At 46.5% G+C, this 20,126-nt stretch overlaps 1 long non-coding RNA gene across 1 annotated transcript in view; it reads right to left on the reverse strand.

The window, feature by feature from the left end:
• Window positions 1–18,744, reverse strand: part of LOC108587176 — a 42,615-nt gene extending 23,871 nt beyond the window's left edge. The window contains exons 1-2 of the long non-coding RNA XR_004185770.1: window positions 17,990–18,744; window positions 14,348–14,537 (exon numbers count right to left, since the gene is read on the reverse strand). This is a non-coding gene — a long non-coding RNA (uncharacterized LOC108587176). The remainder of the gene's footprint in view (window positions 1–14,347; window positions 14,538–17,989) is intronic.
• Window positions 18,745–20,126: the final 1,382 nt, after the last annotated feature.

Below are 20,126 nucleotides of genomic sequence, written 5' to 3' on the forward strand. Positions count from 1 at the left end.
GAGGTCAGGAGATCGAGACCATCCTGGCTAACACGGTGAAATCTGGTCTCTACTAAAAGTACAAAAAAAAAAAAATTTAGCCGGGAGTGGTGGTGGGTGCCTGTAGTCCCAGCTACTTGGGAGGCTGAGGCAGGAGAATGCCATGAACCCGGGAGGCGGAGCTTGCAGTGAGCCGAGATCACACTACTGCACTCCAGCCTGGGCAACAGTGCGAGACTCCATCTCAAAAAAAATTAAAATTAAAAAAATATATATATATAAGATAACTTCTCGTGGGAGATAATGATTGAATTTGTTTGGGATTTCAGCCCAGTACATGGCACATAATAGTTGTTCAATAAATGGAAACTGTTGAACATCATATGGCAAAGAGATGACGATTTTCTAATTACATGCTTTTCCTCCCTCCTGGCTCTAGGGCCATGAGGATGCTTGCAAACACCCACAGAGGGCTTCTTTGCCCTTCCTCTGTTTCCCAAACAATAGGGCAGAGATTCCTGTTGTTCTCAGGGGAAAGCTGCTCCAGAAAAGCTAATTTCCTTCCTTATCTGCCCATCTTCACTCCAGCTGACAAGAGCAGACCCCCATCTGCCCAAGACACCTCATTTCACTCAATAATTGGATATGGAGTGTCTACAATGTGCCATTCATTCATTTATGTATTCAGTAATAATTACTGCATGCTGAGTATGGACCAGGCTCAGGCCCATGGGAAAAGAGGAGAAAACGGAGGTGGTCAACAGCCCTGGGAACCCAGGCCTGGCAGAAGGCACCTGCTTCGTGGTCACAACACCCTTCTGGGTATCAGGGTCAACAAGCCACAAGGGCAGAGCAGGGGACTGTCCGGGGTCAGGGCCAGGGCACATAGCCTCAGGGGGAGAAGGGCTGGAATCCTCTCATCTGGGGGCAGCTTTACAGGGCTTTGCCTAGTCCCTCTCTTGTCATCCTACAGCTCTCCTCTGACCAGTCCATCTTCACTGTTTCACTGATGAAGAAACTGAGGCCCAAAGAAATTAAGTATCTTGCTTAAAATAACATAGCAGAAAGGCAGAAAATTAGTATCAACCCAGGGTTTCAGTTTCCAAATCTAGTCTTGTATATGTGAACAAATGTACGTGGTATCACACTCCTAAGCACACCCTCAGCCTCATTATGCAGATTCCGACGTGACCATTCAGACCTGCATGAATGTTTGGTGTCCACATACACAAACCCACACAGATACAGCCTCACGGCGATGTATGCACCTAAGCCATGCTCCAGAAAGGCATCGGACCTTTTGGGCTTTTTTTATAAAGGCAAAGAGTAGTAATTTGGAAGGAGCAAGTAAAGAGCCAAAACAGAGATGGAGGGACTGTGGCCTGGAATTCTGAGCTAGATAGGAGACTCCTGGGGAATTATGGACCAAGATGGGGAAAACTTGACCCACAGTGACTTCAATGTGATCACCTAAAGCCCAGATAAGTTTAAAGACTACCTATAGGTAATTCTTACGTACAAACGTACTTCCTGCTTGAATGAATGAATGAATCAGTATTTGCTCCTGTCTTAGTTACCTCAGGCTGTCATAACAGAATACAGTAGACAGGGTGGCTTCAACACCATGCATCTATTTTTTCACAGCTCCAGAGGCAACAAGTCCACAGTCAAGCCTCTGATTGATTCAGTTTCCAGTGAGGCCTCTCTTCCTAACTTGTGGACAGCCACCTTCTCGCTGTGTCCTTTCATGATATTTCCTCAGTATATGTGCAGAGAGAGAGAGATCTCTGGTGCCTCATCTTATAAGGACACTGATCCTATCAGATTACAGCCCTGCTCTTATGGCCTCATTTAACCTGAATCAACTCCTGAAAGGCCCTATCTCCAAAGAGAGTCGGGATGAAGGCTGCAGCATATGAATTTGCAGTGAGGGTCACCATTCAGTCAATAACCCCTCCATACTGTGAGCTGAAGGCAAGCTCTGGGGCATTGGAATGCAGAAACACAGAGAAAGATGCAGGTCACACTCACCACATGAACAGCCCCTACAGGATCTAGAATGCTGCACATCTCAGACCCAGGTTCCTTCTGCACCAGTGCCCTTTATCACATGCTCCTGGAGGAGAAAGGCTGTCAGAATCCAGGAAGGCTACAATGCAGACTCTTCCCTGGGTGCTCAGAGCCTTTGCTCCTGGCCCCTTTCCAGCATCAGAAGATGGGGCTAGGTAAACAAGTCCAGGAGCATCAGAGAATTAACCCCTGAGCCCCTGGGTGACCAGCCGCAGCCTCACCCGAGAAGTGAACTTGAGAGGGGACATGAAGAACCATGACTGGGGAGTAATCTAAACACAGGCAGTGCTGACAAATTGCAGCTTGCAGCACTGAAAGAGACCTTAGAGCTGACCCCATTCAAATCTGTTTCATTCTGTTTGAGATGGAGCCCAGGAATCTTCATGTTGCATCTGCCCCACCCCAGCTGGAACTGGCATGCTTCAAAACTTGAGAACCATGTCCCAGAGGAGTCTGGTCTGCTGCAGCAACTCAGAAACTGCCAAGTGATACAGGCACAGGGAGAGGAAGAAGACCCAGAGGCAGCATCTCACTGTGACATGGGCAAGGAGAGGCAGTCCCTGAGAGTAACCAGCAGAGAGCTACGAACAGTCTCAACTGGAACAGTGTAGGTAGAGGGGGCCCCACCCACTCATCAAGGTCAGCCACATCCACCCTAGTGATCAAGTACCACAGCCAAATTGCCCTTATATCAGAAATATAGGCACATTCTTTCGAGGACGACCCAGGATTTGGTTCAGAGAATAGTAGTAACCAGCCAAGCATGGAAATCCTGCCTGTTAACTCAGAAACCTAAGTACATAGAAGTGTCCCAAACATTTGCACATTGCCTCTCCCAGCCCTCCAGAAGTCACTCCCAATAGCAACCAAGCTGTACCAGAGCTTCAAGGCCACCTGGTGGCCACAGAAAGAATTGTCTAACCTGACCCTCTTCCAGACCCAGGGGCAATGCATGGCTTGCCTCCCTTTTCTGTTTCTATCTTTTATTACTTCCTTCAGATAATCTATTTCATGCAATTACTCTCACACTTTTTTCTCTCTTTTTGAAACAGAGTCTTGCTCTATCGCCCAGGCTGGAGTGCAGTGGCGCTATCTTGGCTCACTGCAACCTCTGCTTCCCCGGTTTGAGCAATTCTCCTGCCTCAGCCTCCCGAGTAGCTGGGATTACAGGCACACTCCACTATGCCCAGTCAATTTTTTTGTATTTTTAGTAGAGATGGGGTTTCACCACATTGGCCAGGCTGATTCGGAACTCCCAGCCTCGTGATCCACCTGCCTTGGCCTCCCAAAGTTCTGGGATTACAAGCATGAGCCACCGCACCCAGCCCACTCACACTTTTTTAAGATGGGGTCTTGCTCTGTCACCCAGGCTGGAGTACAGCAGTGCAATCATAGTTCACTATAACATCAAACTCCTGGGCAAGTGATCCTCCTGCCTCAGCCTCCCAAGTAGCTGGGACTATAAGGGTGCACTACCACATCTGGCTGATTTTTTAATTTTTTTTTTTTAGAGACAGGGTCTCACTATGTTGCCCAGGCTGGTCGCAAACTCCTGGGCTTAAGGGACCCTCCCACATCAGCTTCTCAAAGCACTAAGATTACAGGCATGAGCCACCATGCCTGGCCCTACACTCAAACTCTTTTTAATCTCTTTCTCTTATTAATGATATCACCTGGGGCCTTCAAACACAAATGCTTATAGGGACCAAAAAGGAAATATTTTCTTTTTTCTTTTTTGAGACAGAGTCTCACTCTGTTGCCCAGGCTGGAGTGAAGTGTTGCAATCTCTGCTCACTACAACCTCCGTCTCCTGGGTTCAAGTGATTCTTGTGCCTCAGCATCTCAAGTAGCTGGGATTACAGGTGTGCTACCATGACTGACTAATTTTTGTATTTTTAGTAGAGACAGGGTTTCACCATGTTGGCCAGGCTGGTCTCGAACTCCTGACCTCAAGAGATCTTTCTGCCTCGGCCTCCCAAAGTGCTGGGATTACAAGCGTGAGCCACTGCACCCAGCATGGATATATTTTAATGAAATTTTTATATCCTGGAAGATGATTTTTTTTTTACTTTAAAATGCTATGTGGGTCAGCATGGGTAGGCCCAACAAAACATCCATGAGGGTCACCAGCTGGGGATGTCTAGGAGAATTCTTGCCTATCATCTTTCATTTTCCTTTCTTCTCTCTCCTTCTCCACTTTTTATTAGTAAGTTCAAATCATTAAGATGGCTTTAGACATGAGAGACATAGGTCAACCCTATCTCAAAGGAAAAATACAATGGTTTAGCAGGTATCCTTGAATTTTTAACCAAAATAAGACATTTCAAGAACCTACGCCACCAGCCTCAGTCTAAATCCCTTGAGAGAGCCCAGAAGCGAAGTTGCAGATTCTCCCCCACATGTTTCCTAGACCTCCTCCTCTTCTAAATTAACCTGCTTCCCTCAAGCACCAGAATTCTAGATAAATAAAAAATGAGTTCTTATTCAATGGGATTGTTTTTCTGTTTGGTTTAATTACTAGTGTTATGACAGTATTGTTTCCCACTGTTTCCAATGCAAATGTACAGAGTCTCTGCTTCACTGTGCAGTAAGCAGGGTGTTATAAGCTAGCCCCGGAAAGCTAACCATCACTTAAAAGACTACTCCTATGGGAACATAGGTGCCAAATTCCAAAGATCCAACTTTAACAGATCAGCTCTGGGAAGCACAGTCTCTGACAGACTGAAGCCTGCCTGGGAAAATGCTCTGGTTTGAGGGTTACATTTTGCTTTTCACACCAGTCTTACTAGAATCACAGACTATGAGGGCGAGAGGCATGCTTAGAAATCACTTAGTCCACCCCCTCGTTTTACAGATGAAGGAGATGTTTATATGTGAGAAAATGGCAAGATGAAGTGACATGCCCCAATTCTCCCAGCTAGACAGTGACCCAGGTCCCCAGACACCCGGTGCAGAGACTCCTGCTTTTTCAGATGATGGGAAACGCCATGGCCTTAAGGCAGCCAAAGAAGAAAAGAAATAAAACATGGCAGCCAACATTTATTGAATACTTGGTACAAGCCAGACACAATGCTGGGCATTTAAGCTCATTTAATCTTCTAACAGCTCTATCAGGTGGTACAGTTCTTATGTCCACTATACAGATGAGGCTACAGTTCTTATGTTCACCCAAAAACACACAGTGAGTATCACAGCCAGAGATGGGGATGAAAATCAGGCCTCTATATCTTTTTTTTTTTTTAGACAGGTTCCAGCTCTGTTGCCCAGGCTGGAGTGCAATGGCACAATCTCGGCTCACTGCAACCTCCACCTCTTGGCTCAAGTGATTCTCATGCCTCAGCCTCCCAAGTAGCTGGGACTACAGGCATGCACCATCACACCCAGCTAATTTTTTGTATTTTTAGTAGAGATGGAGTTTTGCCATGTTGGGCAGTCTGTTCTCGAACTTCTGGCCTCAAGTTGATCCATCCGCCTTGGCCTCCCAAAGTGCTGGAATTACAGGCATGAGCCACCATGCCCAACCCAGGCCACCATACTCTTAATCAAGGCACTGCTTCAGGGTCACCTAATTTGCTCCCACCCCACCATGCCCTCAAAGGAAGACCTTTGCCATTTGGTTATCCAGTGGAGGTAGTGCATTTTGCTTTCTCTGTTGAAGGAGAGGTGGCCTCTAGTGTGTAGGATTTCTCTGTTGAGAAGTACTTAAAGGCTTGTCATTTTCAGGTCCTAAGCAGTTTAGATGTCCAGAAAATCCTCCCAGTAAGGATTCATTTATTTTGAAACTCAGAATAAATGGATTTCAGAAATACATAGCTGAGCTAACAGAAAAGTAAGAAAACTCTTCAAAGGCCAAAAATCATTGCAAAGCCCAATCCCAGGAGGTAAGTGCCCACTGAGGCCTGTGATTGGGTGAGAGGTGATCGGATGATCCCTGTTGACCTGGAACTTGGGTTTTTTTTTTTGTTTTTTTGTTTTTTTTTTTTTTTGAGACAGAGTCTCGCTCTGTCGCCCAGGCTGGAGTGCAGTGGCCGGATCTCAGCTCACTGCAAGCTCCGCCTCCCGGGTTTATGCCCTTCTCCTGCCCCAGCCTCCCGAGTAGCTGGGACTACAGGCGCCCGCCACCTCACCCACCTAGTTTCTTTTTTGTATTTTTTAGTAGAGACGGGGTTTCACCGTGTTAGCCAGGCTGGTCTCGATCTCCTGACCTCGTGATCCACCCGTCTTGGCCTCCCAAAAGGCTAGGATTACAGGCTTGAGCCACCGTGCCCGGCCTGGAGCTTGGTTTTTTAATATCGATCAACATGAAGGGAAGGAATTCAGGAGACAAAACCTGGAGAGAAAGATGAGAGACTGAAGAGAGAATTTTTTGTCTCACAATCAAAAATTACAGGACACAGCAGGCAGAAAATGAAAAACCAAATAGGGAAAAACCAAAATGAAGAAGTTGCTGAAGTCAATCCTGGGAAATGAGAGTATAAGTAGCAATTAACAGTCATGGGACACTAACTCTGAGCTTGATCTGTGCTAAAGGCTTTACATAAACATATCTCTGTAACTTTTAACTGCACATGAAACCAATCGATCACTGACTGACTTAGCAATAAGCTTAAAATATCAGAATTGGAAAGGGCATTATCGACCACTTAATCTCTTGTTTTTCAAACTGCAAGTCTTGCAACTTTTGGTTCTATAGATAGGTTAGTATATAAATAATATGCACGGCCGGGTGCAGGGGCTCACGCCTGTAATCCCCCAGAACTTTGGGAGGTCGAGGTGGGTGGATGACTTGAGGTCAGGAGTTCAAGACCATCCTGGCCAACACGGTGAAACACCGTCTCTACAAAAAATACAAGAATTAGTTGGGGGTGATGGCAGGTGCCTGTAGCCCCAGCTTCTCAGGAGGCTGAGGCAGGAGAATCGCTGGAACCCAGGAGGCGGAGGTTGCAGTGAGCCAAGATTATGCCAGTGCACTCCAGCCTGGGCAACACAGCCAGACTCCATCAAAAAGAACAAAAAAAAGAAAAGAAAGAAAAGAAGGAAAGAAGGAAGGGAAGGAAGAGAAGAAAGGGAAGGAAGGGAAGAGAAGGAAGAGAAGGAAAGAAGAAGGAAAGAAGGAAGGAAGGAAGGCAGGCTCAGAGATTGACTAGCCTTGAGCCTTTGACGGAAGGTGAACTCAATGCCAGGCCCTTCTGACTCCAGGCCCTCACAGCAAAGTGAAATTCCATCTAAAAAAAAAAGATTTTGAATCTGCTCTTTTAAACACATTTAGCAAAATTTATAATTCTAGATAAAGTCTGTGCCTTCAAAGCCATCACCTTGGGAAACACATCACTTACTTCAATAATCCTTGTACTTATTTCAGGGTCTCTGTTTTAGGAATATTAATAATTACCTATTATGAAATGCCTGCTACAGATCAAAAACTATGCTAGGCACTTTACACACTGTACCTTATTAAATCCTATAAAACAATTGTCCCCTTTTCAACAAGACAAAGCTAGTTTTATTCTATCTGTATCAGACCTCATCAGTGGCCACAGAAACTCTAATCCCTAATTGTAGTCATCACACTTGGCTCTAAATGACTTTAGACTGTTCCCAGAAATCAGTCTACCCTTGAAATGCAAAAAGTGACCTCCACAAAGAACAGCCAAGACAGTAAGTCACACGCTCAGCTGGATTTCCCATAAAGGAATTCCAGGAATATTTTGTTCCATGGCAACATCTTTGTAATAAGTTCATGGCCTCCCAAGATGACTGCTTTGATGTGTGGATGCACGTGTGGGTGCATGTGTGTTGAATCAACCAAAGTGCTTTAGAGATACAGACTATACCCTTAGATCTGCCTAAATGTCTGACTGGTACTTTGAGAAGAGAAGAGACAAGAAGGAAGTGTCACAGAAGTTTCTTTCCTGATGGGTCAGGGGCATGGCTCCCTGGTGCTCCTGTCTGTCTGGTTCTGGGCTTTCCTTCTCATCCCATTGGCTGTGTTTCTGGTGACTGCACACAGCTAGTGACAGAAAAGACACCTGTGACAGAGAGGACACCTGGCTCCCAGCTACAGGGTTCACCTTGTCTGGAAGGCCCTCCCATCCCCTTCCCCTACTGCTGTAAGATCTACCCTGTGGGGTCCTATAGGGCTATTTCAGGATTGGTTATTCTTCTCCCTCTTCCGTTACTCTTTTCCTTGGTGTGGAGGACTGACGTTTTTACAACCTCATGCTGCTGTTTTGTGAGTTCATTGTCAAGCTCCCTTCCAACTAGACCCCTCCGGCCCTCAGCCCTCATAGAAATTCTAGAGTTGCCACTGGTCAAGGGAGCCGTTAGCGCAGCTCAACAATCACCACGTTTCCTGAAGCAACTTTCGCTTCTCTTCTCTCTTCAAACTTCCAACACCTTCTCCCTACCCCTCAGTCTCAGCCCATGATTCTTTTCTTTTCTTTTTCTTTTTTCTTTCTTTTTTTTTTTTTTTTTTCTTTTTTTGAGATGGAGTCTCGCTCTGTCACCCAGGCTGGAGTGCAGTAGTATGAACTTGGCTTACCGCAACCTCTGCCTCCCAGGTTCACGCCATTCTCCTGCCTCAGCCTCCTGAGTAGCTGGGACTACAGGCACCCACCACCACGCCTGGCTGATTGTTTTTCTATTTTTAGTAGAGACAGGGTTTCACCGTGTTAGCCAGGATGGTCTCGATCTCCTGACCTCATGATCCACCTGCCTCGGCCTCCCAAAGTGCTGGGATTACAGGCGTGAGCCACCGCGCCCGGCCCAGCCCATGATTCTTAAAAAGAGAAGCAATGAACGCCACAGGCTCCCACCACTGTATCTGTCATCCCACCTGCCTCTGAGCCCACCTTCTCTGCCTTTCCTCCTATTAACACATTTCCTCCAATCAGCCACATTTAATGAACAGGGTGAGGCATGCCCTCCTCCTCCAAACACTTTCTTTCTGAAGCCTCCAGGACAATACTCTAGCGGTTCTTGTCTCAAGTCACCACCTACTCCCTTTCCACTGTCTTTGTCGATTTGTCCTCACAGCCCTGCTGGTTGCAGTGCCCTAGAGATCAATCCTTTGACTCCTTTTCTGTAAACACTCACTTTCAAGGTGAGCTCATTCTTTCTCATGGCTTTAAAATACCATGTAAACACTCATAACAAACTCATAAATGTGCCTCTCTGCCCAGACCCTCTCCTGAGTTCCAGGCACATCCATGCCACTGCCTAGCAACCATCTTCCCTTTGAAGTCACATCTTCACTTCAACGCACTCCACTCAGAAGCCTCAGTCTTCCCTCCAGGCTTGACCCTGAAGCCTTCTCCATCTCAGTCAGTGGCTACTCCATTCTTCTAGCTCAGGCCAAAAACCTTGGAGTCAGCCTGAAACCTCCCTGGAAGCTCACGCAGTCAGTAAACCCCACTGGATCTACCTTCTGAGTAGATCTGGAATCGGATCATTTCTCACCATTTGCCACCTTCACCACTGCCACCTGCACTTCAGCTGCCATCACCTTGTCTGGATAGTGTGGGAGCCTCTCTCTGCTCCTACTTTTGCCTCTCAAAGTCTATTACTCTCAGCACAGCAGCAGGGTAATCTGTTTAAAACTAAGTCAGACTACTGAGCTCAAGAACAAAATAGCAAACAACCCAATTCAAAAATGGACAAAGGATTTGAATAGACATCTCCCCCATGGAAGCTAAGCAAACAGCCAACAGGCGCATGAAAAGACACTAATATCACAAATCATTAAGGAAATGCAAATCAAAACTGCAATGATGCACCACCTCATACCCATTAAGATGGCCACTATGAAAAAAATGTATATATATACACATATATATAGGGCCAGATGCAGTAGCTTACACCTGTAATCCCAGTACTTTGGGAGGCCAAGGCAGGGAGATCACTTAAACCCAGGAGTTCAAGACCAGCCTGGGCAACATGGCAAAACCTTATCTCTACAGAAAATACAAAAAATTAGCTAGGTGTGGTGGCGCACAACTGCAGTCCCAGCTACTTAGGAGACTGAGGTGGAAGGATTACCTGAGCTGGGAAGTTGAGGCTGCAATGAGCCGTGATCACACCACTGCACTCCAACCTGGATATCAGAGTGAGACCCTGTCTCAAAAAAAGATAAAACAACAACAACAAAAACAGAAAATAATAAGTGTTGGTGAGTATGTGGAAAAAATGGAACCCTTGTTTGTGCACTGTGGTGAGAATATAAAATGGTGGAACCACTGTGAAAAACAGTATAGCAGGCCAGGCATGGAGGCTCATTCCAGCACTTTGGGAGGCTGAGGCGGGTGGATCACAAGATCAGGAGTTCAAGACCAGCCTGGCTAACATGGTGAAACCCCGTCTCTACGAAAAATACAAAAATTAGCCGGGCATGGTGACAGGCACCTGTAATCCCAGTTACTGGGGAGGCTGAGGCAAGAGAATTGCTTGAACCAAGGATGCAGAGGTCGCAGTGAGCTGAGATTGTGCCATCACACTTTAGCCTGAGTGACAGAGCAAGACTGTCTCAAAAAAAAAAAAAAAAAAAGAATGGAAAAACAGTATAGCAGTTCCTCAAAAATAGAAAGTAAAATTATCCTATGATTCAGCAATTCCACTTCTGGACATACCTAAAAGAATTGAAAGACAGGTCTCAAAGAAATATGTGTACACCCGTATCCATAGCAGCAGGATTCACAATAGCCCGAGGCAGACACAACCCAAGTGTTCAACAGTGGATGAAGGGATAACCAAAATGTGTTACATACTTACAATGGAATATTATTCAGCCTTAAAAAAGAAAGACTTTGGGAGGCCGAGGCGGGTAGATCACTTGAAGTTAGGAGTCTGAGGCCAGCCTGGCAAACATGGTGAGACCCCACCTCTACTAAAAATACAAAAATTAGTCAGACATGGTGACGCACACCTGTAGTCCCAGCTACACTTGCGGGAGAGGCTGAGGCAGGAGAATGGCAGATCCCAGGAGGTGAAGTTTGCAGTGAGCGAGATCACGCCACAGCACTCCAGCCTGGGCAACAGAGCAAGACTCCATGCTCAAAAAAAAAGAAAGAAAGAAAAAGAAAAAAAAGAAAGGAAATTCTGGGCTGTGTGCTGTGGCTCACATCTCCCAGCACATTGGGAGGCCAAGACTGGAGGACTGCTTGAGCCCAGGAGTTCAAGACCAGAGTGTACAACACAAGGAGACCCCATCTCTAACAAGTTTTTTGGTTTTTGGTTTTTGGTTTTTTTTTTAATCAGCCTGGCATGCACCTGTATCTCCCAGTTACTCAGGAGGCTGGGATGGGAGGATGGCTTAAGCCCAGAAGGTCGAGATGACAGTGAGCTATGATTGCACCACTGCACTCCAGCCTGAGTGACAGAGTGAGACCCTGTCTCTAAAAATAAAATTTTCAAAACAGGAAATCCTGACATATGCCATGACATTGATGAACCTTGAAGACATTATGCCAAGTCAAATAAGCCAGATGCAAAAGGACAAATACTGTATGATTCCACTTATACGAGGTCCCTACAGAAGTCAATTCACAGAGACAAACAGTGGAATGATGATTACTAGCAGCTGGAGGGAAGGGGAAATGGGAGTTGTTGCTTAATGGGTACCGAGATTCAGTTTGATATGATGGAAAGAGTAATGGAGATGGATGGTGGTGCCTGCTGTGCATTATGAATGTATTTGATACCACTGAACTGAACACTTGAAAATGGTCAGGATGGGCTGGGCACAGTGGCTCATACCTGTAATCCCAGCACTTTGGGAGGCTGAGGCAGGTAAATCACTTGAGGTCAAGAGTTCAAGGCCAGCCTGGCCAACATAGTGAAACCCTGTCTCTACTAAAAATACAAAAATTAGCTGGGTGTGGTGGCACGTGCCTGTGGTCCCAGCTACTCGGGACACTGAGGGAGGAGAATTGCTTGAAACTGGAAGGCAGAGGTTGCAGTGAGCCAAGATTATGCCACTGCACTCCAGCCTGGGTGACTGAGTCTGTCTAAAAAAAAAAAAAAAAAAAAAAAAAAAAAAAGTCAGGATGGTACATTTTATGTTGTGTGTATTTTATTTTATTTTATTTTTTGAGATGGCGTCTCGCTCTGTCGCCCGGGCTGGAGTGCAGTGGCCGGATCTCAGCTCACTACAAGCTCCGCCTCCCAGGTTCACGCCATTCTCCTGCCTCAGCCTCCTGAGTAACTGGGACTACAGGCGCCCGCTACCTTGCCTGATTAGTTTTTTGTATTTTTTAGTAGAGATGGGGTTTCGCCGTGTTAGCCAGGATGGTCTCAATCTCCTGACCTCATGATCTGCCCGTCTCGGCCTCCCAAAGTGCTGGGATTGCAGGCTTTGAGCCACCACGCCCGGCCATGTGTGTATTTTATTACAATAAAATAATGGAAAACAAACAAGTCAGATTCCTGGCTTCTCTACTCAAACTCATGCCTAGGTATTTAATATTGAATAAATTATTCTTACCCAGGTGTGACTGCCAGGCCCCTGCCTCTCCCTTCCTTTCCTGCCTCTTTCCTCTCGTCCACTCTGCCCCAGCCCCGCCAGCCTCCTCCCCTGTTGCAAGGGAAGCTTGAGGTGCTCCTGCCCGTCCACTCGCCACTCACTCTTCAGGGAATGTTCTCTCTCCCCTTAGCCTGGTTTATTTTTCTTCTTATCACTGTCACCACCTGGCGTATCATTTGTCTGCCTCCCCTCCCCCAACCCTGGCACAGCTCTAGGAGAACAGGGACTTCCGCTGCTTCTGTTCATGAACGTGCCTAACAAGGGCCTGCCCGTCCTTCTGACATGGTCCTCCCAGAGCCGCAGCTGCCCCTCTGTCTCAGGAGTACAGAATTTCCTCCTCCTCCGCAGTCCCCACACCTGGCCCACCCTTCCCCTTTATTCTTCTGCCCAATGCTGCCAGTGACAAGCCGGTAAGACCAGACACTCAAGAAAGCAGACAACCAGGGACCCAGGGGTCTTTGTCCCAAGAGTATCTCAGTAAATGTTGGCTGCTTGTAAAGAATCTCTGCGGTGTTGATTTTGTGATCAATGAGGGGCTGTTTGCTCCTCCTCAAGTGCACCCACCCCCACTTCAGGGCACCTACTGACCCCAGAACCAAGTTACCAAAGGCCCATTTAGGCCCAAAGGATGCCACTTGCCTCTGAGAGATGAGGGGAGCTCACAGCCTCCTCGCAACCCTTTAATGCAGTATTTCTCCAAGGAGTCAGGTCTCACAGGTGGCCCTTGGACAGGCATTCAGTGGCATTGTCCACATCAGGAAAAAGTTCTCCCTTTTCAATGCTTTTTCAAAGACCCTGTCATGGGTTGAACTGGGTCCCCTACAAAAAGAGAGGTTGAAGTCCTAACCCCTAGTGCTCAGAATATGACCTTATTTGGAAATATTATAGGATTGGTGCAGATGTCATTAGTTAAGATGAAGTCAGCCTGGAACAGGTGGACCCCTAATCCAATATGCCCATTGTACTTATAAAGAGAGGAGAGCCCCGTGAAGACAAAAGCACTCAGGGAGAGCTCGTGACCAGGAAGACAGAGATTCCAGCTATGGGGCTGCTAGCCGAAGAACACACAGATTTGTCAACCAAACACCAGAAGCTGTGACAGCCAAGAAGGGATTCTCTCCTACAGTTCTCAGAAAGTGATGGTCCTGCTGACACTTTGATTTTAGACTTCTAGTCTCTGGAACTGTGAGACAACAAAGTTTTGTAGTTTCAAGCCACCCAGTCCGTGGCAACCCTGGGAAGCCAATACAGACCCTGATGACCTCAGGGAGGAAGTCTCACTTGGCGGCTGGCGGGTTTTTCAAGCCCTTCTGATACTTGCTAATTTTCCTTATTGCAAAGAGAGAACAGTCCACAGGTTAAGAGCTTTCAGCAAGAGAGGCACCAAAGTAAATTTTAATAACCTTGTTTGGATTCCATTATATGTATTTTTATGATTGCCATTGATTTCTAACAAGTGATAACAGGCTTTCCTTGCACAACAGTAAAACAAAATCTCCTTTTCAAAGACATAAACCAAGTTTAAAAATGAGTTCATTTAATGAAAAATACTATGTCACATTAATAGAACTGACGAGAAAACATGGCAAAAATAGTGAATGCGGGGAAGGTAACTAAAGTTTGTCATATGCCATCTTAAGGAAAGCCAAGACCAGATAGCCACTGTGTCTCATACTTTCATGTCCCAAATCATAAATGCAAAAGATTAAAATGAAAATGACAACATATACAATGATTAGAAAAAGTACGAAGTGGGCAAAATTATTTGCACATTGGTCTTACCTTTTTCCTGTCTTCTCCCCTTCTCATTTGCCTTCCCTCAGCTGGAAGCCCAGGACCTGCATCCAGCCAGGCTTCTGCTTGTCTCCGAACACAACTGATCTGGCCGGGCGCGGTAGCTCACACCTGTAATCTCAGCGCTTTAAGAGGCTAAGGCTGGAGGATCACTTCAGCCCAGGAGTTCAAGACCAGCCTGGGAAGCACAAGGAGACCTCTCTTTACTAAAAATTTTTAAATTAGCCAGACATGGTGGCACATACTTGTAAGTCCCAGCTGCTCAGGAGGCTGAGGTAGGTGGAGGATTGTAGAGCCAGGGAGTTCCGAGGCTGCAGTGAACTATGATTGCACCACCACACTCCAGCCTGGACAGCAGAGTGAAATGAAAGAGAAAGAGAAAGAAGGAAAGAAAAGAAAGAAAGAGAAAGAAGGAAAGAAAAGAAAGAAAGAGAAAGAAAGAAAGAAAAGAAAGAAAGAAAAAGAAGAAAGAAAGAAGGAAAGAAAGAAAGAAAAAAGAAAGAAAGAAAAAGAAAGAAAGAAAGAAAGAAAAGAAAGAAAGAAAAGAAAAGAAAAGAAGAAAGAAAGAAGGGAGGGAAAGAGGAAAGGAGGGAGGGAGGGAAGGAAGGAAAGAAGGAAGGACAAGGAAAGGGAGAAAGGGAAAAAGAGAGAGAGGAAAAGAAAAGAAAAACAATCTGATAAACTAGACTCCACTGAGCTTGGAGTTAGAGAACTCAGTGACGGCACCATCATTGTCACTAATGTGATGAGTGACTTTGGGCAAACCCCTCAGTCTGTCTAGATTTTGGTTTCCTCTCTACAAGAGAAGAGACGACTACTGGGTCTCTTTTTGCTCAGAATTCTATGCTTCTGGGATGTTAGCAATTTAATGTGCTCCCCTCTTAGGGAGTCACGTTTCACTTTAAAAAAACTTTAGGAAAAAGATGAATAAATTCAGAGGAATGAGCCCCCAAAAGTGAAATTCCAGGTTTAGGGGCATGTGGGGGAGAGAGATTTTTTAGGGTGGTGAGGTGAGGCACTTGTAAAATCACATAGTCAGCAACCAGCAACTGCTGTCTCTGCATGAGGCCGGCTTCACCTCCAGATGGTAGGCCTACCTCTGTCTCAGACCCCCTCGGACCCCACAAGGCCTGCCCTGGCCCTCTGGGTGGCCTTCCATTCCATCAGGAATCAGGAAGTCAGGTCTCTGATAGGGATAAATACTGCATTTTTAATTTTTGAAAAGCAAAATGTAGGTATTTATTTACATTCATGTCCATGTACACACACACACACACACACACATGCACACACACACACACACACAGTTGGCGACAGGAAAGGGCCAAGAAGAAAAATCAGCTTTGACAACCTAATAAATGTCAATTTCTGAGGGGGGCTGAGTTAGAAGATGAATCCTCAGAACTTTAATTGGAGACATGATGCTCTCACTTTGCCAGCACCCCCGCCTCTCCCGATCCCTCCGCAGATAGCAAAGCCCTTGCCTTGCTCTAATTGACAAGAGGCCTCTGTCTGCTAAGATATGCCTCTGGGATGTCAGGAGGCCTGGGGATGGGGTGAAGGTGGTGCTCTAATGCCTTTCAGAGAGAAGAGGTGAAGCAGCAGGATTTGTGTCCCAAAGGCGGAGAGCCCAATGGGCTGAGCAGTCACAGATGTGCCCTACACTCTGCCTGCCCTACGTGAGACCCTGCAGAGACAAAGGGGTCCCTCCCGACTAGTGATGCTTGCTTTCCACCTGACAGCAAGTCAGGAGGCTCCCTTTGGCACCCCGGTGGTACCCTAATCCAGGCACGATGGGAGAAAGGGAAAGCACGTGGGGGAGGTGGTGGTGTGTGATGGTTGAGAGGATCACTCCCCAGCCAGGCTGCCTAGAGTCACCACCAACTGCTGAACTTTGGGTCAAGTGTTTGACTCTTCTGTGCCTCAGTTTTATCATCTGTGAAATGGAGATCATCACAGCTTCTGCCTGCATGCACTGTGAGAGGATCAGATGGGTTAATCCGAGTGGAGCAGCCACACACACTCATGCCCAACAGAAGACTCAGTGGTAACAGCCCTTCTGCAGCTCAGCACAGCTGCCAGAGCTTTGGAGCCAGCACTCCTGGGCAAACTGTGGAGTCTCAGCACCATCACCCAAACAAGCTGCATGTCATGCGTGAGACAGTTCAGCTGTGACAGACAGCCATCACAGTGATCGAGCTGGGCAGGAGAAGCAGTCATGGCCACCAACACCTGACCCGCCACTGCATTCTGACCATCACTTCCTAGTAAAACACCGAGGACCACTTTTCCTTTGAGACCCCCACTCTAACTTCTGCCCCTGCAGAACCCCCAAGCATGCCGCTTTCGGCCTCCTACAGACTGTAATCCTAGCCATGCAATTTAGCTCATTTTTATATTAGTAATAGTTCAGGTAACTAGCATCTGCACAGTGCTTTGCAGTTTACAAAGGAATATTTAGTTTACATTTTTGAATTGTTAATACACTGACAAGGCTCAAAATTTAGAAATCTGTATTAAAAGGCAACAGCGAAGAGTCTCCCTGTTACTCTCATCTCCTACCCTTCCCGACCCCAGCCTCAGCCCCCACAGGTAACCACTGTTTTTACTTCCTCAGAGATCCTTCTAGAATTTCATTCTGTATGCATGAGTAAATATTTCTATTTCCCCTCTTTTCATTTTATTTTATTTTATTTATTTATTTATTGGAGATGGAATCCCACTACATTGCCCAGGCTGGTCTCTAATTTCTGGGCTTAAACAATCTTCCCTCCTTAGCCTCCCAAAGTGCTGGGATTTTAGGTGTGAGCCACTACACCCGGCCTCTCTGCTTTTTAAACACAAAATGTAGCATGCTACCTATACACACTGTTCTGTGCCTTGCTTTTCTTCATTTGATGGTATGTCTTATACACAAGTACAAAGCTTTCTGTCCCCTTCCTTTCTATAGCTGCATAATACTCCATTGTGTGGGAAAACAAAATATCTTAAAGAGATCCCTCTTACCGAGCGTTTACATTCTTCTCAATATTTTCCCATCACAAACATTCTGTAACAAGTAGCCATAAACAAATCCTTTGCACTTATGCAGATGTATTTATAGGACAATTTCCCAGAAATGGAACTGCTAGGTCAGAAGATATGTGCATTTAAACCGTGGAGAGATGTTGCCAAACTGCCCTCCCTAGAGGTTATATACATTTATCTTCCCATGAGCGATAGGAGACTATCTGTTTCCTTACAACTCCACTATGACTGTGTTACCAACTTTCTGGACTTTCGCCAATCCGATAGGTGAAAAACTTGTTTATTGGTGTAATTTTAATTTACATTTCTCTTATTTTGAATGAGGTTCAGCATGCTTATACACATTTAGGAGCTATTTGTATTTCTTTACCCTAAATGTACTTTGCTGGCCATTTATCTCCTTTATCTTCGCAATCCCCCGGTGAGAAATGTGAGGTAAGTATTAATAATATCTGCATTTTAAAATGATAGAGCTAAGACTTGAAGCATTTAAGATACTGGCTCAAAGCCTAGGCTGGTGTGGCAGGGCCAAAATACCATCTTGCATTTTTTTCTGATTGTTTTATGTTTAGGATATTCCCGATTGAGTGGTACATTTCTTACCTGCCTTCAAATCTTCCCCATGAACCTAGAATGGCACTAAGATGTGGCAGAAGAGTGAGCCAGGGCACCATGGGTCCCGAGCCCTGGTTTCTTGCTGTGGCTCCGTGAGTTACTGGCTGTGTGCCTCTGGTCAAGTCCCTTGACTCTCGGGCGGACTTTCCATATCTGTAAAGCCAAGATTTAAACTAAATCACCAAAGCCCCTTCCAGGAAATGATTATAGTGGGAAGCACTCCATGAATCTTTTATTATTATTTCTTTTTGAGCAGAGGAAATAAAACCATTTTCAGACCTCCCAAGATAAGAATGTTCAAATCATACCCGTTTATGTGAATGCAGTCTAATCAGAGGCGGTGAGTGAGGCAGCAGGGGAAGGGATTAGGGGGTCTTCAAGCAGTAATGCAAAGTGGGGAGGCTGTCACAGTGGTATGCTGGAGTCTGTCTGTACTGAGAGCCGATTGCAAGATCTTTTAGGAGTTTTGTAAGCCAATTGACATCCCATTGATAGCTTGAAACAGGCCATGGTGGGAATATTTACACCATGGAAATCAGCAAATGCTACATGTGATAGCATCGCCATCTCCCACACCCAGAGCCAGTTGTTCACCAGTGTTTAGCTGCCACCACATCGCTGCCTGAGGATCTACAAAAAGTCATAAGCAGCCAGGCTCAGTGGCTCACACCTGTAATCCCAGCACTTTAGGAGGCTGAGGCGGGAGGATCACCTGAGGTCAGGAGTTCGAGACTAGCCTGATCAACATGGAGAAAACCCATCTCTACTAAAAATACAAAATTAGCCGGGCATGGTGGCGCATGCCTGTAATCCCAGCTACTCGGGAGGCTGAGACAGGAGAATTGCTTGAACCTGGGAGGCAGAGGTTACAGTGAGCCGAGATCATCCCATTGTAATCCAGACTGGGTAACAAGAGTGAAACTCAATCTCAAAAACAAAAACAAAAAGTCATAAGCAACAGAGGCACTGGAGAATTGACAGGACTGTCAGGGAGCATGAAGGGTTCCGGGAGTGAGAAGAGCTCACACAGGCCAGAACCCTGCTCAGACAGGGGCCACTGGGCCACATCCTACCTTTGCCAGGAAATCAGTCGACCCCAGCAGTCCACATCACCTCCAAGGGTAAGAGCACTGACCCTAGAGCAATCCCTGCTGCCCACATACAAGCTCTGTGACCTTCAATAAGTTGCTGAAGTGCCATGTCTCAAGCTCCCCATCTGGAAAATGGGGACGTAATAGCCACTATCCCTACCTCAAGGGGTTTTTGTGAAAATTAGCAGTTAACACATAGGATGCATTTAGAACAGTAAATGTCTGACACGATCAAATGCTCAGTAAGCGATTGCTACTGTTAACTCTTACTAGAACCACAGGGTAAGACTCTGGACTGAGAGTCCTGGGGACCAGGTTTCTGGTCCTCCCTCTGCAGCTGTGGGATCTGGAAAAATTCTCTTTCCTGCTCTAGGCCTGTTTTGCTATCAGTCAAGAAAGGGATTGGGGCAGATCATCACTGGGATCCTTCCAGCCCTTCCCTTCCCTTGTCTAGCACCCCAGTCCCTTGACCCTGTGGGTTCTCATGAGGGATACTCCTTTGTCACCACCCCTGGGAAGCCTTCCTGGGTGCCCTGGCAGAGTGAGGCCTCCTTCCTCTGGGCCCCCACACCCCAGCACTGTGTCTCTGAGCCCCTCAGCACCGAACACACCACAGCTTGAACACCTGCCCACCTCCCCACTAGATTCCTCGAGGCAGGGATATGCCTTTATTTTCTTCTGTATCCCCTTCCCTGGAGAAGACGCTTGCCCTTCCCCAAAGAAGACCCTCAATAGTGGAATCAGGAAGGGAAAGAGGCCAGGCACCTTCTGAAACATGCCCTTACCCACCTAGCCTGTACCCTTCTAATGCCCTCTGCAACCTCCACAACACCATCCCAAGCCTCGACTTTCTGCTACAGAGTGACCCAAGCCCCACCTCAAGGCTGTACTGCTCCGCTCCCTCCCCATCTTGATGTGAAACAAAAGAGCAATTGCCTAGAACAGGGCTGAGTAATAAGCCATGCGTGGGAGCCAGCACCTCATTCCCCCATAATCTGGGCTGGTCCAGAGCTTGCCAGCTCCACTCACTCCCT

This window comes from Papio anubis, chromosome 8 (assembly GCF_008728515.1).
Source record: "Papio anubis isolate 15944 chromosome 8, Panubis1.0, whole genome shotgun sequence".
NCBI classification, from domain to species: Eukaryota; Metazoa; Chordata; class Mammalia; order Primates; family Cercopithecidae; genus Papio; species Papio anubis.